Genomic DNA, 22546 nt, shown 5'->3' on the forward strand with positions numbered 1-22546 from the left:
AAATCGCAAAAAAGGCTCATTACTGTTATCTGACAATAAAGAGGATCTGATGTTAATTTCTGAAATGCTGCTTGTAGAGTTTCAAGTTCTACTAAAACTTAAAAAAATCAAACCCCCACAATTTTCCTGTGTTCAGAGTGTTACTGAAATGCCTTTATGGGTATTCCCCCACCAAATAAAAATTGCATCGTGTTAGCTGTTGGTAATTGTCATTGTATCCTTATGATACATATGTATCCTGTAAGATATACCAATATGGAGGCGAGTTACAGCAGTTTTTCCAGCTTTGTCCTGTAGAGGACATTGTATATAGTATTATAAATATGTTTAATGTTCATCTGTTGTTTGTGAATTTAAGTGTCTGTTCCGAATGGCATAGCTTGTATATCTACAGTACCACAATTCCTAAATCTGTGCCAAACATTAAATTTGTTTATAGTGGTGTAGTTACGTGACCTGTTTTATGGCTCTGTGCAGAGAGGAACGGTTGTCCTTTCTTTAAACTCTGCAGAAGTCTTTTTACTGCATCTCTGACCTAGTGTGATGTAGCAGAGAAAAACTCGGTTCATTTGGAATTGGATGCTGCAGATCACTTAGATTATTGCCTGTCCCCAGACATGTAGTAGCAAAGTGCAAGTCTCTTCAGTATATGAAGTATATAAAGTGCCCCTTTCTGCATACAAAACTTGTAATGAGCCAACATATTTTTAGGATGATGTAGTATCCTTAGGCTTAAGTAGTCTGGGAAATCATGTCTAGAAGCAGATCTCCTGTACAAGCTATAGTAGTTGCAGTACCAATCATAACGGTGGAGGTACTGCACCCCGTAAAAGGCAGTGCATAACTGGAGTGTGTTTGTGGAGGGGGTGAGCAAATGAGCAAAATCTGCTGCTGCTTTGAGAGGTGGGGAAACAATGTGTCTGCTAAAGGGAAATTATTCAGGAAAGTCCTTGGATTTCATCTTTTCTGAGCTGACTCCTGGGGTGTGATTGTGTCCTATCCTCGTGCCAGGTGGCTGTCATTGAAATATAATAGGCTGTTGACTCCTTTCCCAAAGGAAGTGGTAAAAGCCAAGTTATTTGCCAGGCTTAAAATTAGACTTGACAAACCCCTTGGCAAAGTACTGAGAAATTATGTTGCATTTTCAGGGAGATGAAAGCAATGCCAGCTTGCGCTTCCTAATGTTTTTCCCTCTGCAGAAACATCCTGCAAACCCAGATTTACAGGCATACAAATCAGCCATGTGGCAACAGTGAACTCTGTCATATTGTAGCTGTTACATACTGAGCTATGAGTCCTGTGGAGTAATTTAGGCTAGCTGTGCTTTGGGTCCACTCTGCTCATCTGTGAAAAGTGCCAGTGGAAGCCAGAATCTTACACCCTGGTAGCTCTGGGTGGCCAGAGGGTGGTGGGTTCAGCAGGAACTGTAGTGAATCCTGGCGTCCCATGGGTCCTGGGAAGTGCTGAGCTGCTTATGGGAAACACACAGCCGTGGAAAGGCACAGAAGTGTGCAGTGTGAACTTCTAGAGAGCTGGTGAAACAAGCAAGTAGTTATGCAGGTTTCCATCTAGAGTACATTTTCAGATGGCTGAGTTTGAATGAACTAGCATTTTCTGACTGGAAAACAGTTTCGCAGTTTTTAAAAACAAAACAACACAACAACACCACCCCCCCCCCCCCCCCCCCCGTTGTTACTAATTCAGTAAAACTCTACTTTAATTGAATCCTTTGGGGTCTGAAAAAGCAGGGAAGATAAATTTGGGATGCACACAAAAAAGTTTCAGTTTAATGATATCTTAGATAATCAGAAGGATTTCACCTTGAATTCTAAGTAGTCTCCCTTATAAAGTGGTTTTGATTTTTAGTTTTTGTTTTGTAGAGGATAAAGAAGTTATATCTTACAAGCATCAGCTGGAATATTAAACCTGTTCAGAAGTATTCAGTATTACCGAGCATGTAATCCACCAAGTTCTGGACAAGTGAGTAAGATGGGTTTCCAGTATCTGATTTTCAAGTGTGCTCAGGTCTGTAGACCTAGACAGATCTAAGGGAGGATTTGGGGTTTGTTTACTTCTTTTTTTTCAGTTAAAAGAGAGATTATGGGTAGGATAATGGCTAGTTAAATGGAATTTATGATGTCTAATAACCAGGTGGCTTTTAGCCTTCCAATTTTTCTTTCTGAAATGTATTTGTATACACATCGAGCATGGGATAGTTCTATACACAGGTAACTTTTCTTAATCAGGGACAACTTTAGAGAAAGTTCTGCAGGAAATGTGTCATCAGTTACCTTAAAATATTTTTTTTTTTTACTTTTTATGTATATATACGCACTCTATATATCTTTTTTTTAAGTTTCATCAAAACTGGCAATCTTCTATGTTATTACAATAACATTAGATGAATCCAACACAGTCTCACTGCAAAAGCAGTGAATCTTCACTACTTTTACAGTAAAAACTGGCTCTCGTGCACTGTCTGAACAAGGCTGATGTTTTAAAATACAACTTGGCTTTTCTGTTTTGTTTCTCTTCCTATTACTTTAATAGCTAAAACCATCAACTTGGTTCCAAGAATATATTTAGCAGACTGATTTAATCTAATTTCCTCATTGAGCATGCACTGGAATAAAAAAAGCAAATCAATAGCACTCTCGGATATCTTCAAGATAGTTTCAGTTCCTGCTGTCCTGTGTCATCTTCTTTCTCCTTTTATATGAGAATGAACAAAGATGGCAAATGAGGGAATATAGAGGTCAGTATTCCAAGTCTTTTAAATGTATGAGGAAATTGTTGTTAAGATGTTATCATCTCCATGGTCTGCTTTGTTTGTGCAATATACTTCTAATGCATCCTTGGTTTAGTGGGAAAACACATTCCACTACTAAGGAGCTGATGTCTAGGCAGGCTGTTTCTCAAGTGCTTCTAAGACTTGTGCTGCTGTTTGTATTGGTTTGTTGTCCTGTTGAGTTGTAGTGTCAGATGCTCATAAACAGATTTCATGATCCTCATTTTCTTGTCTTTTGATATATAGCTTAGCCCTCCTCAGATCAGTTGGTGGGTTTTGTTTACTTCTCTGACAGCTCCATGAGAAATAAGCTGGTTTTTTAAAGTTGACAGGTCACATGTATTTGTCTGTCTTCTGTTCCCAATTTTATTGTTTTTGTTGTACTGTATTCTATGGATTTATCCATGAATCCTCATCTGGATCTCAGCTTCTAGAAAATTCTACAAGTTTCTTCAGATTTTTCTAAAGTGCATTTCTAGACTGTAAAAGCATCATTCTGCAGCATTGATTTCTTTGGGATGTTTCTGAAAGAATTCCCATTTGCCATATGCAGGCAGAGACATATTCCTGTCTCACTCTCTCCAGAGGCAAAACCCTGATGATAGCTGTTTCAGTCATGGACCATCACTTTGCAAGATCTTCCCCAGAGCTGTTTGTGTGATGGTGTCATTTGAAACTAAAGTGATATGGTTAAACTATTAAAATGATGACAAAAGCTGTGTTTTCTAGTAGAAGTTGAGGCTTGCAAAATGCTGACTCTGTTGCCACTGATCCTGGACCAACAGACTTACCTACTCAGACAGCTGCTATAGATTCTGTTTAAAGCAAGTTGTAGCTAAAAGGAGGAAAAAGAGGATAAGGAAGGAACAGCGGGTTTAAAGTACTGAACAGAATGAATTCACATGCAAACCAGTGTTGTGCCTAGGGAAGCAGTCTATTTAGAAAAGGCACGAAAGAAGTTTGTGTTTTTCTGTCATCGTTATCCCTAAAGTACTATACACTAAACTTAACTTAACTACTAAAGATGTAAGGTATCTGCTACCAGAACAAACTCCATATGCGTTTTGTCAAAAACAGAGATTGCTGTGAGTGTGGATATAACGATCACAAAAAAAAATTATGTTCAGTGACCTTTGTTTCCAGTTTAAAGTTGGAAAAGAGGCTAAGTTTGTAGTTTGTTATAATGAAAGGATAAATTCTTGTCACTTTTTGAAATGGAGAAGGATCTTACTTTCTTCTGAAAAAGAGTTATTTAAACCACTTCCTTTATAATATGGAAATAAGTTTTCACTATTCGTTGCCCTTCTTCATGTTCCTGATGTACAAGATTATTAATTGCCTGGAAAACTTAAAACTAGTGGTCTTTCTGGAAGAATCTAAGACATTGCAGGATGACTGATACTCACAACATCACTGTGAGACAAGGCTGAATTTATACCTGTGATACAGACAAATTTCGGAAGGGTATATGCTTTGCCTTGTGATGTAGTGAAGTGACCATGGAGATGCTAATTTTTTTTTCTCTCCCCCATGATTGCTGTGTCCACCCTGGGTAAAGAGGCACAGTTATCTTGTCAGTTCACTGAGAAAACATGAAAAACTAGCACCAGTGAGACTTGTTTGGTCATCATTTTGAGAATGTCACAGCAGCATACAACTGTTCTGTCCCTCATCCCCACTGTTTTCTCTGGCTGAACTAATTCACCCTTTCAACCTAAGCATGCAGACAGCTCCTGTCAAATTGAAACCTCTATGTCCTTCAGCTTTGCAAATACATTGCAAGCACTGTGCTGTAGATATCCATGCAATTCTTTGCACATATATGCATTTTGATAAAATTGAAAACATTTGAACAAGAAGTCTTCTCCAGGTTTCCTCTTAAACTTTTATCTTTAGGTATGACTAAAATACGCAAACATATTTAGCATTGTGTATTTTAGTATTCACTGCATATTTCTTAAAGCAGCCATTTCTTTATCTAATGCTTTGCCAATACCTTTTTGACATGGCAAAATCTATTTCTAAATTACAATGCTAGCAGTGACATGTACACAAATACGGATTCTTCATAACTCCCTAAATTTAATCTTCAGAATTTACTGTTTACTTATTTTTAAGACTGATTATCACTTTGCTACAGTTTCTCCTGAGGACCACTGATAATTTCTTATTTGTGTTCTAATACCAAGAAACACCAGGGAAAAATAAAGGCTGTGAATAAACAACCTACTTATGAGTCAAGATTAGGGTTTGTTAAAATTACTTGGATTTTACTTAATACTTTCTCCTACATTTGCTTCTGAAAAGAAATGGCATACCCAGAGAACCTTGAGTTTACATAATTAAAAGTTAAACTTTTATGCTTTAACCTTCTTTATTTTTGATTTGTGTGTGTGTGTGTACTTTATACTTACTTTTCTGAAAAAGTGGTTTTCGCATCTTCTTGAAAATAAGACTTGGCTTTCTTCATATATTCAGCTTATTTTCACTGATTGTCCTCCTTGTAAATATGGTCAGTTCCTCAGATTTAGGACTTTCGTTTTTTCTGTTCACTTAAGAAAATGCTTAGATGTGAAGATATGATGACCTGCAATAGAAATAAAAGTCACAGAAAACTGATCTCTTGATTATTGTTTGCATGAATAGCAAAACAGACATTAGTAGGAAAAAAGACAAGAGGTGACATGCTGTGCAGCACTTTGCTTTCCATGTGCTGCCTGGGCAATTAGCTGATGTTGTTCCCTGTTATCACTTCATCAGAATCCAAAAGCCAACATGTAATTTAGGCTGGAAAGGATGTCTGTGGTCATTTCCTCTAACTGCCTGTCAAAGATTTTGCTAGCCCTTCTCTGCTCCATTCCTGGTGAAGGATTATTGCTGAGTTCAACCTGCCCAGGAGTGATCCCGGTGCTGGCATAAAATTGTTGAGATTTACTATTCTCTCTTCTTTTTTGAAAAGAGTTGGTAGCAAAGAGGACAGGGATGCAGGATAAAGGAAGTCCTGTGATGCCCTTTGTTGTCAGCTTTTATTACTATATAGGCATCTACATACAGAATACGTTGCACAGTTATATCTTTTTCTTTTTTTTTAATCTGCCAGCAAGAAATTAGGTGAAGGATGGGAGCTTGAGAACGGAAAGATTAATTTAAACTGCTGCTGTGCATGTGCTGTGCATGTATTTGCTGTGGGTAGACATGAGACATGCAAAGCCTCAATAACCAGGCACAGTTATTAAAAAATATACATACTTATAGCAGAAAAAACATTTGTCAGAGTGTGAGGGAGCACCCAATATATGTACTATTAACGCTAGGGACAGTATTCACCTTTCACAATATTATTCTTTTTTTTTGCAGTGTTTACACAGGGAAGCATTCTGGCAGATACTAGAGGATGTATAAAATCTTACGTCTGTGTTTCGTCAGCTTCTGTAGTTTTCAGTATGTGTTTAATGGAATTATTTTTTCTAAGGGCAATGAAGGTTTGCCTTTAAAAGTAAATTCCAAGTGACAAACTGCAGACAATTTGAGGTAGTAGATCACTAGGATTCCTTATCTGAATTGTTTGCATGTCAGATATCCTTTGTAGCGTTCAAGAATTTGGATAAATGACCCTTCAGTTGGTAATTGAATTTCCTTAACAATAGTTGGGTAACGGTACATAAAAAAGTAATAAAAGCCTTTAGCAATGCCTTTTCCTGGAGCTTGTCACAGTCCATACCTCTGATAATGGATGACACTTATTACTCAAGTCATATTTCCTAAAAGCTGTGCTTTGCTGAAGTTTTGTCTAAACTCGCATCTTTTCCTTTAAGTGAATAGTACAGTATTTAAATCAAACTGATTTTTTGCTTGTTTTTTGGTTATTAGAAAATGTTATAGGCAACTCATTTTCCTCAAAATATATTCTCAGAAACTAAGGTTGCTGTTAGAAATTTAGTTTCCTAACATTTGTGTCCTTCAGAGATCAATTAATTTTATTGTCAGTAATTTAGCTTTACTGACATAAGGGAAATTGATTCTGGATTGTTTGCATGAGACTGCACAACTTCTACAGCTATGCATATGTTGTCTGAAGCTCGTATGGGACCAAAATTGCCTCTAGTGATACAGAGATTTTTACTGACCTAAGAATTTGAGATTTGGCTTTTAAAATACAAGTATTGTGTAATACAGAAATAAACAAGTGGAGACTAAGTAGGAATTTATAGTTAATTAATTTTCTTTAAAGAAATTGCTTTCCCTGTTTCTGACTGGTACAGCTATAAAAATTCAAAATCTAACCTTTAATTTAGTTTGGTCATACCTGTGTCTTGCAGAAGAAAGTGAAAAATATTTACATAAGAGATATCCCTCAAAGTAGCCAAATTTTCCAATATGTCATCCATATTGCGTGAACTCCTGAGTTGTTGTTTTGTTTTGGGCTTTTTTCTTGCTAAAAGATTACTTATATTTCAGTCAAATCCTTTAAAGGCTCATACTTGCAAATTCTTAGAGGCGTAATACTTTAATTTGCTGGAACACGCTGAAAAACACTTTTCATGTTAATTTCTTTCTCTTTATAAGTTGAGGCAATAGCAATACCCCGAGAACTAATTGTAAATTTTTGTTCCTCATCAATTTTCCATGCGTTTCATTTTCTGGATTGGATTCTATCTGTAGATGCCTTTTTCTAGAATACAGGAGTGTTTCTGTGACTACTAAATGTTTTCTACCTTGGTTTTATTTGCCATTCCAGGAAATGCCTTGTGATGCTGCAGCAAGCATAATGCTTGTTAAAAATGATTCATAGGTCAAATATCTGTAATTACTGAAACGGGTAATGGCAATGATAGTGATTTGAAAATACTGGCTGCTTCATTGTCTGGGATAGCAAGGGCCTAATGCTTTTACAATACTGTACATGTGGCTTCATTCAATCACACAAGGTATCTACATTTACTCAGTCTTATGTGCTTATTTGCTTTCTCTTAATAAGTTCAATTTGTCTGTTTTGATTTTCCATGAATATAAATTCCTCAGACTGGTAATTCTCCTCCTGTTTTTATGTTTGCAAAATACATGGTGCATTAGAATACCTCTGGTAATTAATTATCTCCTGTAATTAATTAATAAGGGTGATAGATATTTGCTCAAAGCTGCAGAAGTTGTTCAGCTCCTCACCATCTGTAACCTGAAATGTACCATTCAATCTCCCCCAGTAATAAACAGAGCTAAATTCTCATTGTAGTTAGCACTAGCAGGACTTTCCATGTTGTTTTGACTATATTGGAAAATCGATTTACATATGAATAAGCCACTCCATCTTGCATAAAAATACAATAAAATAAGTGTATTAGATATATTAGTTTCCTCATGCATCTTTGTCTTCAGTGCCAGAGTTCTGTATGTTTTTTTTTTATTTCTGTGAGATTTAGTAGGAGCCATTATACTTTCAAAGTACATAGTGGATTTCTGATTGCTACAAAGAAAATAATTGTGCTGGATAAGAGAAATCAAAGCCTTCCTATTGCATGAAAGTACATGGAGCACTTACAGATTTATGATTGCAAAACTAAAAATGCTGTTTTTAAAGTTTGTGGTTTTGTTTTGATAAACTAAGGATACTTAAGCAATTTCATAAATTCAAATTTCAGCAAAGCAAGTATTGTCTACAAAATGAGAACTGACCTTCTTTGGAAGTATAATTTTGATATTATAAATAAAGGATAGTGAGAAGACTCGTGATATTTAATCCTTCTTTAGATTATGTCAAAGTTTAGGTTGATTGAAAATAGCATTGCCTTCAGAGCTGTAGTAAAAGCTGCTATGAATAATCATTCACTAGACATTTTTGACACAGGCTTTTATAATGCATTATTTTTTCAACTGTAGTGTGTTTTGATAAGGGAATTCTGTACTTGGGGAGCAACTGATTGTAACTGCCTCTGAATGTGTGAAGTTGTAACAGTTTCCCTAGAAATGTCATTTCTGGAAACAGTGTTCTTGAGTTTGGCATTAAATGTCAGTGAACCAACTGTTCAAAAAGCTGCTGAGTTTCATGATTCAAATATTGCAGTCTTCCAAGTCAATTAAGCAAGCCAAATATGCTCTTTTCGTCCCCACTGGCTTCTAAGCTTCACCAGGAATAGTTAGATAAATGTAGCTCCCATTTTAGTAATTTGCGTATTTATCTTGTTACTCTCTAGGATACTCTTCATCAAAGCTTTCAAAATTAGTGCGTTGTATTCAACTCTTACACCCTTATATAAATATCTACAAGTGCACAGAAGCACTTGATTTTCTCTTCCTTTCCAAAAAAAAAAAGCTGAACATTTGAAATTTCCAGTTGTTTTCAAAGGAGGTATGTGCATACATGCACAGATGGTGGGTTTATGAGCCTGATTTTTCTGGCCAGACTTCTAACAAGTGCATTCTTGTGTGGAAACTAGCTTTGTTTTTTTTTTCAGAGAAAAATATATGCAGTATGGTGCTGTGAACAATGGGCTCTCTTTTTTTCTGTATAATTTCCCTATTGTTTCTTGAAAATGTAACCTGTCTCTTTAGTATTTAATGTTAACTTGCTTGGGGTCAACAGATGTGGCAAACATCTTGGAGCTCCAAAGCCAGTCTATAGATGGTATGGGAATATCAACAAACTTCCGTAACAAGGATTGGAGTGAATTAAGTGGAATTTTTGGATGCTATCATCAGCTGCTGCCCTGACTTCCAGGGTATGAACCCTTTATTGAATTTAGCATTTTAAAGGGCAGTTTTCCTCTGGACGTGTATGCCAGAAATCCATATGAATGGTAACATTTATAAACCCTCTCAGTTCTGAGGCTTTTGTGAAATCACGTATCATCTTTGCTTCACAAAATCATTAGTCACAGGTTTACATAGGAGAGCATGGAGCTCCATCAGAACAAACCTAAGCTGTTTAACTCTTTTTAGTTGCCTCCAATTTGTTTTGTGAATTAATTTCCTCCTACTTAAATTGTACTCGTATTTTAAGTTTTTTGTGTTCTCCAGGTGTACTTTGGTATCAGACTTTGAACTAATCAACAGATAATACAATTCATGAACTGTTATCTTTATTTAACCCAATTTTTGATACATTTTAGGTGTTGCTTTTTTTGTCCTGCTAGGAGTTAACATATAAGTAGTTGCAAATGGAAATCTTCACTCTCAGCTTTTGCTTGACTCCTCATTCCAGTGGTTTTCTTTGAAGCAGCACTCATAAATATTCTTTAATAGATGAAAATATCCTTGAAGAGCAAATGCATTCCTAAAGTGTTGTAAATGTCAAAGGAAGGATGGAGGTAAAAATTATCTCTGAATTTAATATTTCTACCAGAAAATTCCCCAGAGGGAAAGAAGCTTGCAAGGAGCGCTGATAATGCGTAGACACCCATGCTGATTCAAAAACTGATCTTTAAGATCTGATACATTTTGAGGTTTGTGGAAGGTTATATCTGATTGAACTTACTTTATTTCTGCTTGTACTAATAAATTTCTGTATGGCTATGAAGAAACGGAAACTCCATTTCCCTGTGAGCTTCCCTTTCTAGCCTTGGCTTGAATCTAATCACAAACTCAGTTTTGCATGAACATATTATTTCATCATCCTCTGTCCCAGTGAAGCCTACAGGCATACCCTTTTACTTCCTCATCCATATGCTTTACGGATCTACACAGATGTTGTAGATACTTGAACATACAAGGAAAGTAATGTGTTAATTGTGCCCATGTTCTTAAGTACAGGATGCTACTTTAGCTACTCCTCAAATTTTGTGGGTTTTGTTTTTTTTTATTTTTTTTGGTATTGTATACATATGGATCAAAGCAGATTATCAAATTACCAATATTTTTGGTCACTAACAAAAAAACCTATGCATGTATCAAAGAGTAATAGACTGCACCAGGATACTTGTTATCTGTGAGTAAAATTGTCTGGAAAGGCTTAGAATGTTACTTAGGGAGAGGCAGTGAAATGGTTAGATGGTGGGAACTGAAAATTAGTTTGGTTCAGTATGCTGGAGAGAGGTCAGAGAAGCTGAGGAAAGACTGGAATGCTGAGAAAAGGCTGGTGTGCTGGATTAAATTGCAATAAGTGGAAATACGGGTGAGTAGACAGGGTGAAACAGTTTATCAGATGTCTCTTACAGTAATCTTCTTTTGTGTTGTATTAAAGAGGTAGAAAGGAGTATCAAACTTGAGTGGAATGATGAGTAACAATTCAAAGTAGCTAAGAACATATGGAAACTGTAGAGGGGATTGTTGTATCAGAACATGGTACAAAATATTTCTCAAGAATTTGTTTATACTGATTTTTACTTATGGTGACCAAAAAAGAACTAACTTAGGTTATCAGTATAAAGGTTTTTCAAATCCCATAGTGGCTCTGGGGAGTAAAATCGAGGACAGGTAGCAGATTCCTGAGTTTTTACCAAATGGTAATTTTTCCTTCAGCTGTTAAATTTTTCACTCTAATTTTGAATTAACTGCATAGTTTAATACTCATGTTGTCTTTTGAGACATAATTTTCTTTTCTGGCTTTATATACTTCTCCTAATATATGGGAATAGTTGCACTATGAAAGACAAACATAAAAGAACAAGCCTGAATATTGAAGGCATCTGTTGTTCTCAGTTGGAATAGGATCCTGAGGGAATAGGATGATCTAATTGGGGTAATATAAATTGTGAAATATGACAGTTTTATTTAAACTAAATCTGAAATGGGATTCAGATTAAATGCTCAGGACAAAAAGTCTTAGACCTGAATTGTTGCATGAATAGTTATTGCTTGTCATCTTTTTACATTAGCTGTTTCTTGTTACGCTGTGTCCAAGGACTTGGTTTAGGAGTCTGTCGGGTATTTCTTCACTTGTCATTTTCTGGCTAGTCCTTGGTTTCCTCCCTCATGTTTGTCACAGGCTGGGGTGTAATTTCAGAGTTTACATATCAACACTCTTGCATAGTTTTCAGGTTCTCCTCAGTTTGGAAATGCACATAAAATTTCCTAGACTACTGTACACTTAAATGAAATTGTGCTTATTGCAGTTTAGAAAAAAAGAAACTGAAGTAGGAATGCTTTGAAGAGCATGTCTTTACTTCCTGGCAGGCTAGACTGAATAACACAAAGCACAATAAAGTAAAAGATGCAGTTCTTTTTCAAAGCATTCCTCTCTGTCTTGTCATCTTTGGAATACTTGCTCTTATGTGCACCCAAGTTTTAAATGCTGCAACTTGTATAGGTGGAGCAAACACTTCTATATCTCTATAGATGTCTCTCATGAACTTTTTTCTGTATTGCTCACAGTCTTGTAGTTGGTGCTGGGCTTTTTGTTGGTTGGCTCCTGTTCCTTCCCCACCCTGCCCCCTTTGGCATCTGGAAAGGTAAAATAAAAAATTGAAGTAACTTTTATATATCTATTTTGTGGCATTCAATAAATTATTTGCTATGAACTTTGATTCTTTTCAAGCTGGCATAATCTCTTGCATAACACACTTAGGAAATAATTCTGGGGTCACTCGTGATATATTGTCAGTTATGATACTCTGCTCCAGTAGCTTGTGACTGTACTGTCATGTAATGGGAAACACTACCTCATCTGTTATGGAGCTTTTCATGCTCTTAATGTGCAATTTTCTTCATAGAAACCCTCTTTAAAAGGAAAGGGTGGAAAGAAGGAGAAAGCTGATGCAGTGGTCTCCTATAGCAAAATACATACCCATATCACAGGGGAAGTGTTGAGAAGAGTTGAGAGAGGTATGAAATACTCCATGTAAATTCAGCAGCAAGGAATGAGAATTAATTGTTCAGCAGTAAAAGCAATTTGATCTGGAACAAGCTGCACCAAATGGTTTGGCTGAAAAGACCCGTCATCTTCAGCACGATTGAGAGTGGATATCCTAGAAAGTGCTTTCCAGTCCTGTGTTTACAATTTAACTTTTTTTGACTCAAATGTTAGGATTTCTATCTTAGCATCTCAATGCTTCAGTCTCTACTTGTATTTGCAAATTGTTGTGGAGCTAGTGGTCTCCTCATTGCTGTGATTTTGGGGGAAATAATAGTAACTATGTTCTTGCTGTCATATGCTTAAAGATTGAGCCTTTCTCTCTAGTTAAAGCATGAGCCATAGGTGTTTGTTTGTTTGTTTTTGTGGGTTTTAGTGTTCTGGTTTGGTTTGGGTTTTTTCCCCTACAAGCATCTGCATTGACAAGCATTTCAGTTCTGTGCTTTGGAGTCAGTGGCCATGCAACCAGTGGCTGTGAGTCAAGATCATAGAATCATAGACTCGTTATGGTTGGAAAGGACCTGAGTGGGGTTTCTGTTTGATGCTTGTTTTGTTTTGGGCTTTGTTTTTTTTTTTTTTTTTTTGTTTTTTTTTTTTTTTGTTGTTGTTTTTTGGGGTTTTTTTTTAGTCAAATAAAGCACTCCTGGAAAAGTAAAATCAATTGCTCTTGGCAGATTTTTGTAGTTTAGGTATCAGATGGTAACATCTGTGCAATAGATCTAGTAAAGGACCAGATAAGAATGCTTTCTATTTTAACTCCTCTTTGGAGAAATAAATAAAGACTGGACATGTCAACAAAAGTAAACTAGCTCTGTGTTGCAAGGGGTGGGAATGGTTCTGTAAATCCATGTTCTGGAACAGAAACCAGGAGTTTCAGGATGAGGCAGAGGAAGAGCCTAACCCAATAATGTGCCTTAAAGAACTAAGGAGTGATGTGTGTCCCCCGTTTCAGACACCTGAACTACTTCAAATGCAGGAATGTCTTGCATGATTTGAAGTAAAAGTTGATTTATTTCTTGCAGTCTTTGTTGTCTGTTGGCAAGTATGTGTACTTGGGTGACCAGTTTGAACTGTGAGTTCAGTGGGCACAATTCTGGTAAATTGTTGTTGTAATGCTGAGCAAGTTCAGAAATTGGCACTGCTCCTAGACAATGGAAGTGGTTAGACCCTTAGGATACCTTTCTGTAAAAAGCCACTGAAAGGAAAGCGAACTGCAAACAAGTTCTCATTATAAGAGAAGGTGCTATGCATGAACTCTTGCTATGGAGAAGAGAGGGAGAATGCTGTAGTTCTATACCTATTATGTATGTTTACAGAACACAAGTTTATTTTTAGCTTATTAAAAATATTAATGGTATAAAAAACAGAAAAGTTATTCTTCCAATTGCAATACTATTAAATGTTCATATGCTTATGGAATCTCGTAGTTCAACAAAATCATGATTAGAGACCTTCAGGAATAATACTGCTTGAGTATTATCCTTTCCTGTATAGTATCAAAATCTCCCCTGGGAAGGTAGAATGTTTTGAAATAAGGTGCCCTTCTGTTGGTACTATTCTACTTTTATACATCATTTTCAAGGCAGTGAGCCACATAGACCACTCTTGTGGGTTTTGGTGGGGTTTTTTCTCCTTTGGTTTGTGTCTCAGAAGATGGAGTGTTCCTGGGGAAGCCAAAGCAGTATGTCATTTAGAAATATTAAATTTAATATTAAAAAGGTGAGGAAATCCTATGGGTGTTTTTAGAGAAATGTTTTACCTTCACAGAAAATAAACTGATTAAAACATCTATTACCCATTTATCTCCATATTTTTTTAAATCTTTTGTTTGATAGAAAACAAAAGCAGCAAACTATTAAAATGTGACCAACTGGAATGATATCTTAAGACATCATATGGGAGAGTCTTGATAATGATAATATAAAATAATGTACGATAAGTGTGATTCCTTATTCAAAAGTAGCTTAAGGAGAGTGGAATTACCTGGTTTAATCAAGAGACAAGAATGAAAACTGTCTGACCCTTTTTTTTTTTTTTAAATCTCGTTCAGTGCATATAAGCTCTTCAGTAAAAAAAAAAAAAATCTATTAAAGTTATCTTATCTCTTCCATTTTAATACAGTTTCTGCAGTAGAGGTAGCTGCCCAATTCTGAGGAGAAAATTTTTAATCATCATTTATGAAATATAAGACATGATTTCTAATTGGTGTCTGAAGTTCTGTATCCAGGCACATAGAGCAGCTGGTTTGAAATAAGACATTTCTGCAGGGCTTAAATAGAAGTAATATCCTTATTCACGCCATACTGTATAAGTTCTTAAAGGTTTACCTAGTGTTTAGGTGTTGTGTTCTTCCAATAGTATTTGTTCTTCTCACAATGGGAGAAACAAGTAGTGGTATTCCCCTGTATCTTTCTGTGCCTGGGCATCAGTGCTTTTTATATAATACATATGTGTGTGTGTGCACTGTATGAAAATGACTCTTCTTTGTACTCACCTGTAGAGATGGGAGAAATACTCTTTACCAGCCTTACAGTTAACTTCCTGTTCTAGGCTTCAGATTTGGAAGTTTGCAGCCAACTAATGTAATTCTCATTTTGCTTGCCTAGACCATATACAGGTTATCATTGACGTGTATAGTAGCTGAGTTCATAATAAAAATTACTTCACTTCTTCAGGCTATAGAGTTAGAAAATTTGGATTTATGCTTAAAGCATTTATTTAATCAGATCTTTGACTCTATTGTGACTAAGGGACTGCAGTGATTTAATACTCAAGTTTTACAGTTTCCTGAGGTCTCAAGCACATGGTCCCAAATACTTTCCCTGACATTGACTTTTCCCATCTGGGAAGCAAAGTTTCTGTCTTTCAGTAATACCTGTTGGTCACATGTGAGATTGAATTCCTTAGTTCCTCTATTTCTCTGCTTTTAATCTCCAATATTTATTTTATTCTGCCTCCTTCTGTCTATGGTCCTTAGGGGCTGATTTGAAATAATAATAGGACAGATGAGAGAGGGCTGTCTGAAGACATAAATAGTTGTGGCTGCACTTCATGGAGAAGTGGTGGTATGTATGGTCACAAAAGAATGTGGTAGGAGGTAGGAAGATACATGATACTGCGCAGATACTGAATAAGGCCATCAAAATCTGCCAGCTTATGTAGTATGCAACTTCAAAACTGTAATGCAGACTTAGATGTCTCCTTTACAGGGCCAGTAATGCCAAATGGTTATGATACTCCGATTTATAGCCTTGCTTACTGTTTCCTACCTGACGTGCACAGCGGGTAGCTTCTTCGGGCTTTATCCGTAGCATGAAACTTGAATGAATCTCCAATTGACTGGGAACTATAATAAAATAGTTTTTGGAATGTGTGTTTAATTAGGCTCTAATGGAAACAAGTGTGCAGAATAGAAAAAAAAAAAAGTTATTTAGTTTAAAGTGTTAGTGTTTTGAGCACATATGAACCTTTCTTATTCCCTATGAGCAAGGTTCAGCTCAGGTTTATCAGACTATATGTATGATCAGATCAATTCTAAGTCTATTTAAAATTATTTTCCTGTTTGCCAGAGTTAAATTTTGCATACTTTGGGAGACTAATCACTTCTATTATGTGGGAGGAAGATCTATGTGCCAATATTACAGTCACCACAGTTCCGGAAAATCTGGAGTAGATAAGTAACTGCTCATGTTCCCCAAAAGGCTTTACTGAAGGATCCTACGGGAATGCTGACATGAGGTTTTTCTTCTGGAAAAGTATCTGCAGGAGCCTGCTGGGAGGGAAATGATAGACATCATAGGCCTAGCAGTGTGGTAATTTCACTTGTTTTCAATACTCATACTTCCTATGAAATAATTAACAGACTCAAATGTTGGATGAAGGACAGCTTCATCAAAAATTACTTCAAAATTACTTCAGCCAAGATGTTTGAGAACTGTTTGGGGTGTAGCATCTGTCATCTTTTTCCTCCCTGATGTAGTAGCTACAGCATATTCCCAAATGCATAACAATTCATGCCAGATTAAGGAAGTGAAGACTTAAGGATTTGCACCTTTAAATTTGAATTTCTTTTGTTTAATCAGTTCATCAAGCCACATCTGCAACCTCTACAGCATCCACAAATTTTTTGGGCTAGCAAAAAATGCCAAGGGACAGAAAATCCCTGAAAAGTGCAGGGAAGCCCTTGACTGAGAAGATGGAATGTAAGCTTTGAGCATTTATGGGAAATCCTAGGAGCAAAAAGATTCTCACAGATGACTGAATACAATATTGAAGGTATGAAATCAAACTTTTTTTTAAAACCATATTTATATTTTATAGAAATATGTATACACATATGTGTTGCTACACATATATGTACTGAAAGCATCTTTCTTGTAATTAATTTTACTTACTGGCCTAAACTGAACATATGCATTTATTATGTTTACAGAATTCTCATTGCTGATTTGGTGCAATGACTAGTCCATAGTCTTAAGAACACTGCATGCCTAGTATGCATAAATGAAAGATGTTTGCGCACTATCTGATATGTTTTTGTTCTGTAACAGGTTAGTGTAGCTGTTGGGGTCAAAATGCAAGCTCTTCAATGTTCTTACTGTGTATGGATGTGCTATGCGTATACTTTAGTTATATGAAATGTTGAAAGATCTGCAGAACCTATAGACTATTAAGGTTATGGATTCCTTATCAGGGAAGCTAGTTCGTTCTGATTTGTTCAGTTCAGCTTTGTCTTCCATTAAATGCAGATGTAAATATGAGCAGAATCTAGTACAACTGAATCGAGTTGTAATAGTTCCAGATATTCCTTCCACAGATGAGAGGTTTGGAATGAATAAATTCTTTTGTCTTGGAGGTAAAATGTAAATTTCTTATAAATGGGTTATGTGAAACTAAGGAGTCCAAAGCCATCAAAAAAAAACGCACATACTTGTTAATAGTGGTATGCCTCAGTCTTTTTATTTTTTTGAGAATACCCAGCATTGGTTTATTTGTTTGGGTTTTGGTTTGTTGTGGTTTTTTGAAGTTGGAAGATATGACCACACAAAAGAACCAGGATCTGCATAATAAGGAAGAAAAGATTCTAGTGTTCTGCAGAAAGATTATTGATAACTCTGCCCATGCAGGTTTTATTGTTAGCTTTGCATACTGGTACTCAATTTATATTCAACATTAGAAGATGGTACTCTAGCTTTTGCAACAAGAATATTACAGTGCCTGCACAGAACTTAATGTGTGTCAGGAAAACGGCATAATGCAGTTTTATGTTTCGGCAGGTAAGTCCCAGTCCTGTTTATTCCCAGCATGAACAGCAGGCTGGCTGTGGAAGGTCAGGCCAAGAAGTTGCTCATGTTTGACACTGCAACATTCTGGAGTGATGAATATTTAATTAGGCAAGTCAGGGCTGTAGGGGAGGTGGAGGCAGCCAGTATCATCTTAGAGTGTTGTGTGCAAATGAATCCTTGGGGTAACCTTCAAGGACACTGAGTAGGTAAAAAAGGCCTTCTGACAGAGCAGCTAGTTACAGGGAAGCTGGAAATAATAGAGATAAATATTTTAAGTGGGTTTGTTACACTGGTCAAAGGCTTTATGTTCTGGTGGGCTAAGCCACCATGTTTTATTAAGCTTCACAAATACAACAGAAAATGAAATTTGAACCTATAGAGTCTGGAACTAAAACAGCAATGAAAGTAATTTACTTTATACAGGTATTAGAATAGAGCACATGTATCATTTGTTGATGGTGTGTGAACAGCGTGACGTAGCAGACATTCCTCTGTGGTCCTATTTAAAGCACAGCAATAAAGCTGTTTGATTTTGAGGATATTATTCTTAGCAAGATTTCAGGAGAAGTTAGAAGCTATAGACAAAAGCAGGAAGACTGTGTTAATTTTCAGTGGCATAGGCCAGCATAAAGATTCCTTATTATTTTTTCTTCCACATTAAGAAGCATTGCATGCAGTTTGTGTACGTAATGGTTGGGCTACTAGAAAGTTATCAATTTGCTATTAAAAAAAACCCCAACAAGTCTGTATTCATAACCAGGGACCTTGGCAACCCCCTCACTGCCTGTCCTGGGCTCTATAGAAAAATTCAGGGTAGACAGCAATGAACAATAACCATTTTGAACTAAGTAAATTCAGTTATCACGTTGCTACTAATCAGTTAGGAAGGAAACATTATCTGCATCTCTGCTTCCCCAACTCATATTCTAGCATATAACCATGTCTGGTTTGTGTTAATATCCAAGATTATATTTGGGCAAATGAGGTGTGGAGAATTTTGATGCTTTTCACTGGCTGTGGCTAGATGTGGTGGCTGATATTTTCATAAACATGGTGAATAGTTTGGAATTAGTCCTGCAGTTTCCAGCAACTTCTGTGATGAAGAATTCTAATCCTGCTGCATCTACTTTAGTATAATGGTGGCCAACTTTCGACACCTCAGTACACAATACTGTTGTGTTGAAGTAGAAGTTCAGGGAAGAGCTATTAAATACGTTAGGGATTGTGATTTATGCGGACCCTTACTTCTGATAACAGAGAAGGAGTGACTGAAAGATCTGATGATGGTCATCTACTTGTGGCAGCTGTTTATTATGCTGATTGTAAATATCTTGCTGTTACCTTGTGTTCACCCATCTGTTTGTTTCTACCCATCTGTTATTTCTTGCCATGTGCTTAGGTTGTAAATATTTATCTCCATCCTTTGAAATAAGGAGGTTAGAAATCCTCTGATAAAAATGTTCAGTTGTAAAATTCAGTATTTGCATTAAGAACAAAAACCCTTGCAAGCCTCTGGAGCCAACAGCAAGGAAACTCTGTACACAGGTTTTCAGTACTCCTGGTTGACTTCCTGCAGTCACCCTGCCTGATGAGGTTGAAGCATTAATTGAGTTGATTTTGTTATTGTTACAAGACTTAAATTTGCTGTTAGTCAATAGCACAGGCTAGTTCAGGAGGAAGTTTTGCTCTTTGAAGTCAGAAGGATATTTAAATAATGTGTGCAAATCAAAGGGCTATACAAGACAAATCTTTTCCAAGAAGCCAGACAACTTGTGTTCTGTATGTGTCACTTCAGCTTGCGCTGTTGGGTTGTTTTTTGTTACCAGACTCGCAAATTTATCTTTTATGCACTGTCATCCTTATTCCTTACTGCAGGGACTTCTTCTTCTTGTCAAACATTTGTGATGGCTTTTCCCCACCCCCACCATCCCTTTAAACCATGATACTGAGCTTTTTACAAGTTGAGTCTTTGTCATTGTTACTTAATATGATGACAGCAAAATTTATTTTCTTCTTGAGTATTTTAATAGGTGGTTTGGCATTATTTTGTTATTAAATACAATCTGTATTTAGTACTCTTTCTCTCAAAATTAAAACAAAAACAAAACCAAACCCAACTATAATGACAGCTAATACAGCGTTAGTTATGATTTTATGCCAGGCCTCACAATGTCCTGTCCTGAGGTGGGCAGTGCATTTGGGGTTGAGATTTTTTTTGAAGGGAGATTAGACTAGATTGACCCAGCAACCTCTGCAGTCTAAAAATCAGGGTTTTTTTTTTTTTTCATATTTTAAAACATGTTTTCATATTGCTGTCAATTGATTTCTGCTTTGGTTTTGAATGCCTTTATAGTGAAATAGTATTCCTACATAGGAAAAGTACTGATTACATACTGGCCAATACTGACCATCTCTGAACTACAAGATTTGTGTAGTTTTGCTTTTTGTAGTATGAGTCTAAAGCTTCATCAGTGTAGCTGAATATGTTTAAGGTGTGCTTCAGTTGCCAACATACGTGCATAGGACATAGACCAGTGATGCTGAGACCCTGATTGAGTCATGTGGAATTTCATCTATGGATACAAAGGAACTGAATTTCATAAACTGACAGTTTTGTGCTTTGCTTTTCTTGCCATGGTGACAAATATTTTTAAGATTTTCTAGTAGCTTTGTTTGAAAGCCTCAAAGGAAGAGATCTTTATCACTTTGTCTTAATAGCTCTATAGTACACTTTGTACATCCAGAGAAACTTTTCCATTTTGCATGTAAACTGCACTGCTGTTGCGGACAGTCTTTAAAAAAAAAAAAAAGGATTATGTTTTCTCCCTAGTCATTTTATGCCTTCCAAATACTTCAAAAAAAGATAAGTTTGTGTTTTATATTATTTTGGGAGTCTGTCAGCACTGGACTGGGTGAAACTTTGAAAATCCATTAGTTTACAAACAGTGTTTAATTTTTCCTTCTGTTCATTTTTTCTGATGTCTGAAAACTCCTTTTGTTGTGTGTGTGTGTGTGTGTGTGTGTGTGCATTTTGCTCTTCCTCCATTGTACTTAAAGGCTTTTAAACACCAATTTCTAAGTATCTGATTCCAAAGTCAGAACTTTCAGGACTTTATCCAGAGATCCAGATCCCTGTGATGTTAATAGCCATTTTCTTCTTCTTTTCTTTTTTCCTTTTTTCTTTTTTTTTTTCTTTTCTTTATAGATGTGTTACTTTAGGTTTATAGAGTATTAATTATTGGGGTGGACATAGCTCATAGATATTGAAAGTATTTATATACATCAGGGCAAAGAGACTGTTTCTGACTGAGAACTTTAGTGTGTCTCATCAAGAAAAAATAAAATATTGCCAACACATAGAAATTAATATCCTCTAACCAATATTCTCCAACTATCCCTTCCCAAGAATTTATTTGTCAACAAAACCATGGTGGTCTTATTAGTTTTCCAGTCTAATTTTCCTGTCCGCTCTGCCATCATCTGCTCTTCTGATTTGGGGTAAGCAATTTTAGTCCAAAATTGGTCAGATTTTTCTGCTGAGCAAAAAACTGTTGGGAGCTAGGTTCAGATCCAGTTCTACCTGAATGATGCAGTGTTTGCTAAAAGCCTCTTAGCGAATCTGGTCTGAAACCTTTCACGACTCTTTCAGAGGTAGTAGTTACTGTTATTGCTCTCTTGAAATGTAGATGATTTAGGAAACAGTGTCAGAACTGATGCAGCTGTGTTTTGGAGGGCACATCACCAACAAAATATGATGTTGGTGATATATGCTTATGTAAGACTTTAGAGAACCCGTATTTTGGTTCTTTATTTTGAAGTAATTTCACTGCTAGTGAAATCTGTATGAAGCAATTAAAGATGTCAAAGGGTTAAGAAGTAGCTGAGGACCATTTGCATTGGCCACCTCAGTCCTCTTCTAAAGAGATACAAGCTTCTGTTTTCAGTCTCTCTGCCAATACCAGCTACATGAGGAATTTCCTTTTCAGATACCAGTAGGGTTTAGAAATGTGTAAGGCACAATGCAATCAATAATGACTCAGAATTTGATGTGTTTTGTTTTGTTGTTTTTTTTTGGTTGGTTTTGTTTTGTTGTTTTTTTTTTTGTCAATCTGGGCAGATTTCCTGAAAAAACACAGAAAATAATTACTGCTTAAAGTGAGTGGCTGTAGCAAGTGGTGTAAACATGAAATCTTGAAATTTGCCCAGTTCCTCCCCATGCTAAACCTTTCACTGGGCTAAACAGGGGCTTCTGGGAGCTATTTAATGTTGGTTCTTTCCATTAAATATGTAGCCTCACTGAAAGCATAAGACAGCAAGCTTGTGATTTAGATAACAGGCACAGAAACTATGTCATCTAAGTGCAACTTTGATAATGCTTTGATGTATTGTGTCTGTAATGTATTTATCTCTACTCAGTGTGTAATCTAAAGAATAGTTTGAGGATGTGGATTTGTGTTTATTGTAATTTTTTAAAGGCATTCACCAAAATGTTTTATGGTCAATGAGATCAGACAGTGATTTTCTTCTGTTAAGCTTTACCTTAATGGATCTTTTGTCTTCTTTTAACTGTATTAGGCATTACATACTGCATCGCTATCTAATGCAATGGAATTGTTCTCTGTGTTTATGCAGTACAGGGATGTACTCCAAGGGAAATTAAAGCATATTGTTTGGGTTCTTTGGTCATGGATA

General features: G+C 36.3%; 1 protein-coding gene across 4 annotated transcripts in view; it reads left to right on the forward strand.

Annotated features, from left to right (window-relative positions):
- Window positions 1-22546, forward strand: part of KCNIP4 (potassium voltage-gated channel interacting protein 4) — a 434877-nt gene that overhangs the window by 80683 nt on the left and 331648 nt on the right. The window lies entirely within an intron of this gene.

This window comes from Pezoporus wallicus, unplaced genomic scaffold, assembly GCF_028554395.1.
Source record: "Pezoporus wallicus isolate ANWC-B61680 ecotype Strahan unplaced genomic scaffold, APGP_CSIRO_Pwel_v1 contig_642, whole genome shotgun sequence".
In the NCBI taxonomy this organism is placed as follows: Eukaryota; Metazoa; Chordata; class Aves; order Psittaciformes; family Psittacidae; genus Pezoporus; species Pezoporus wallicus.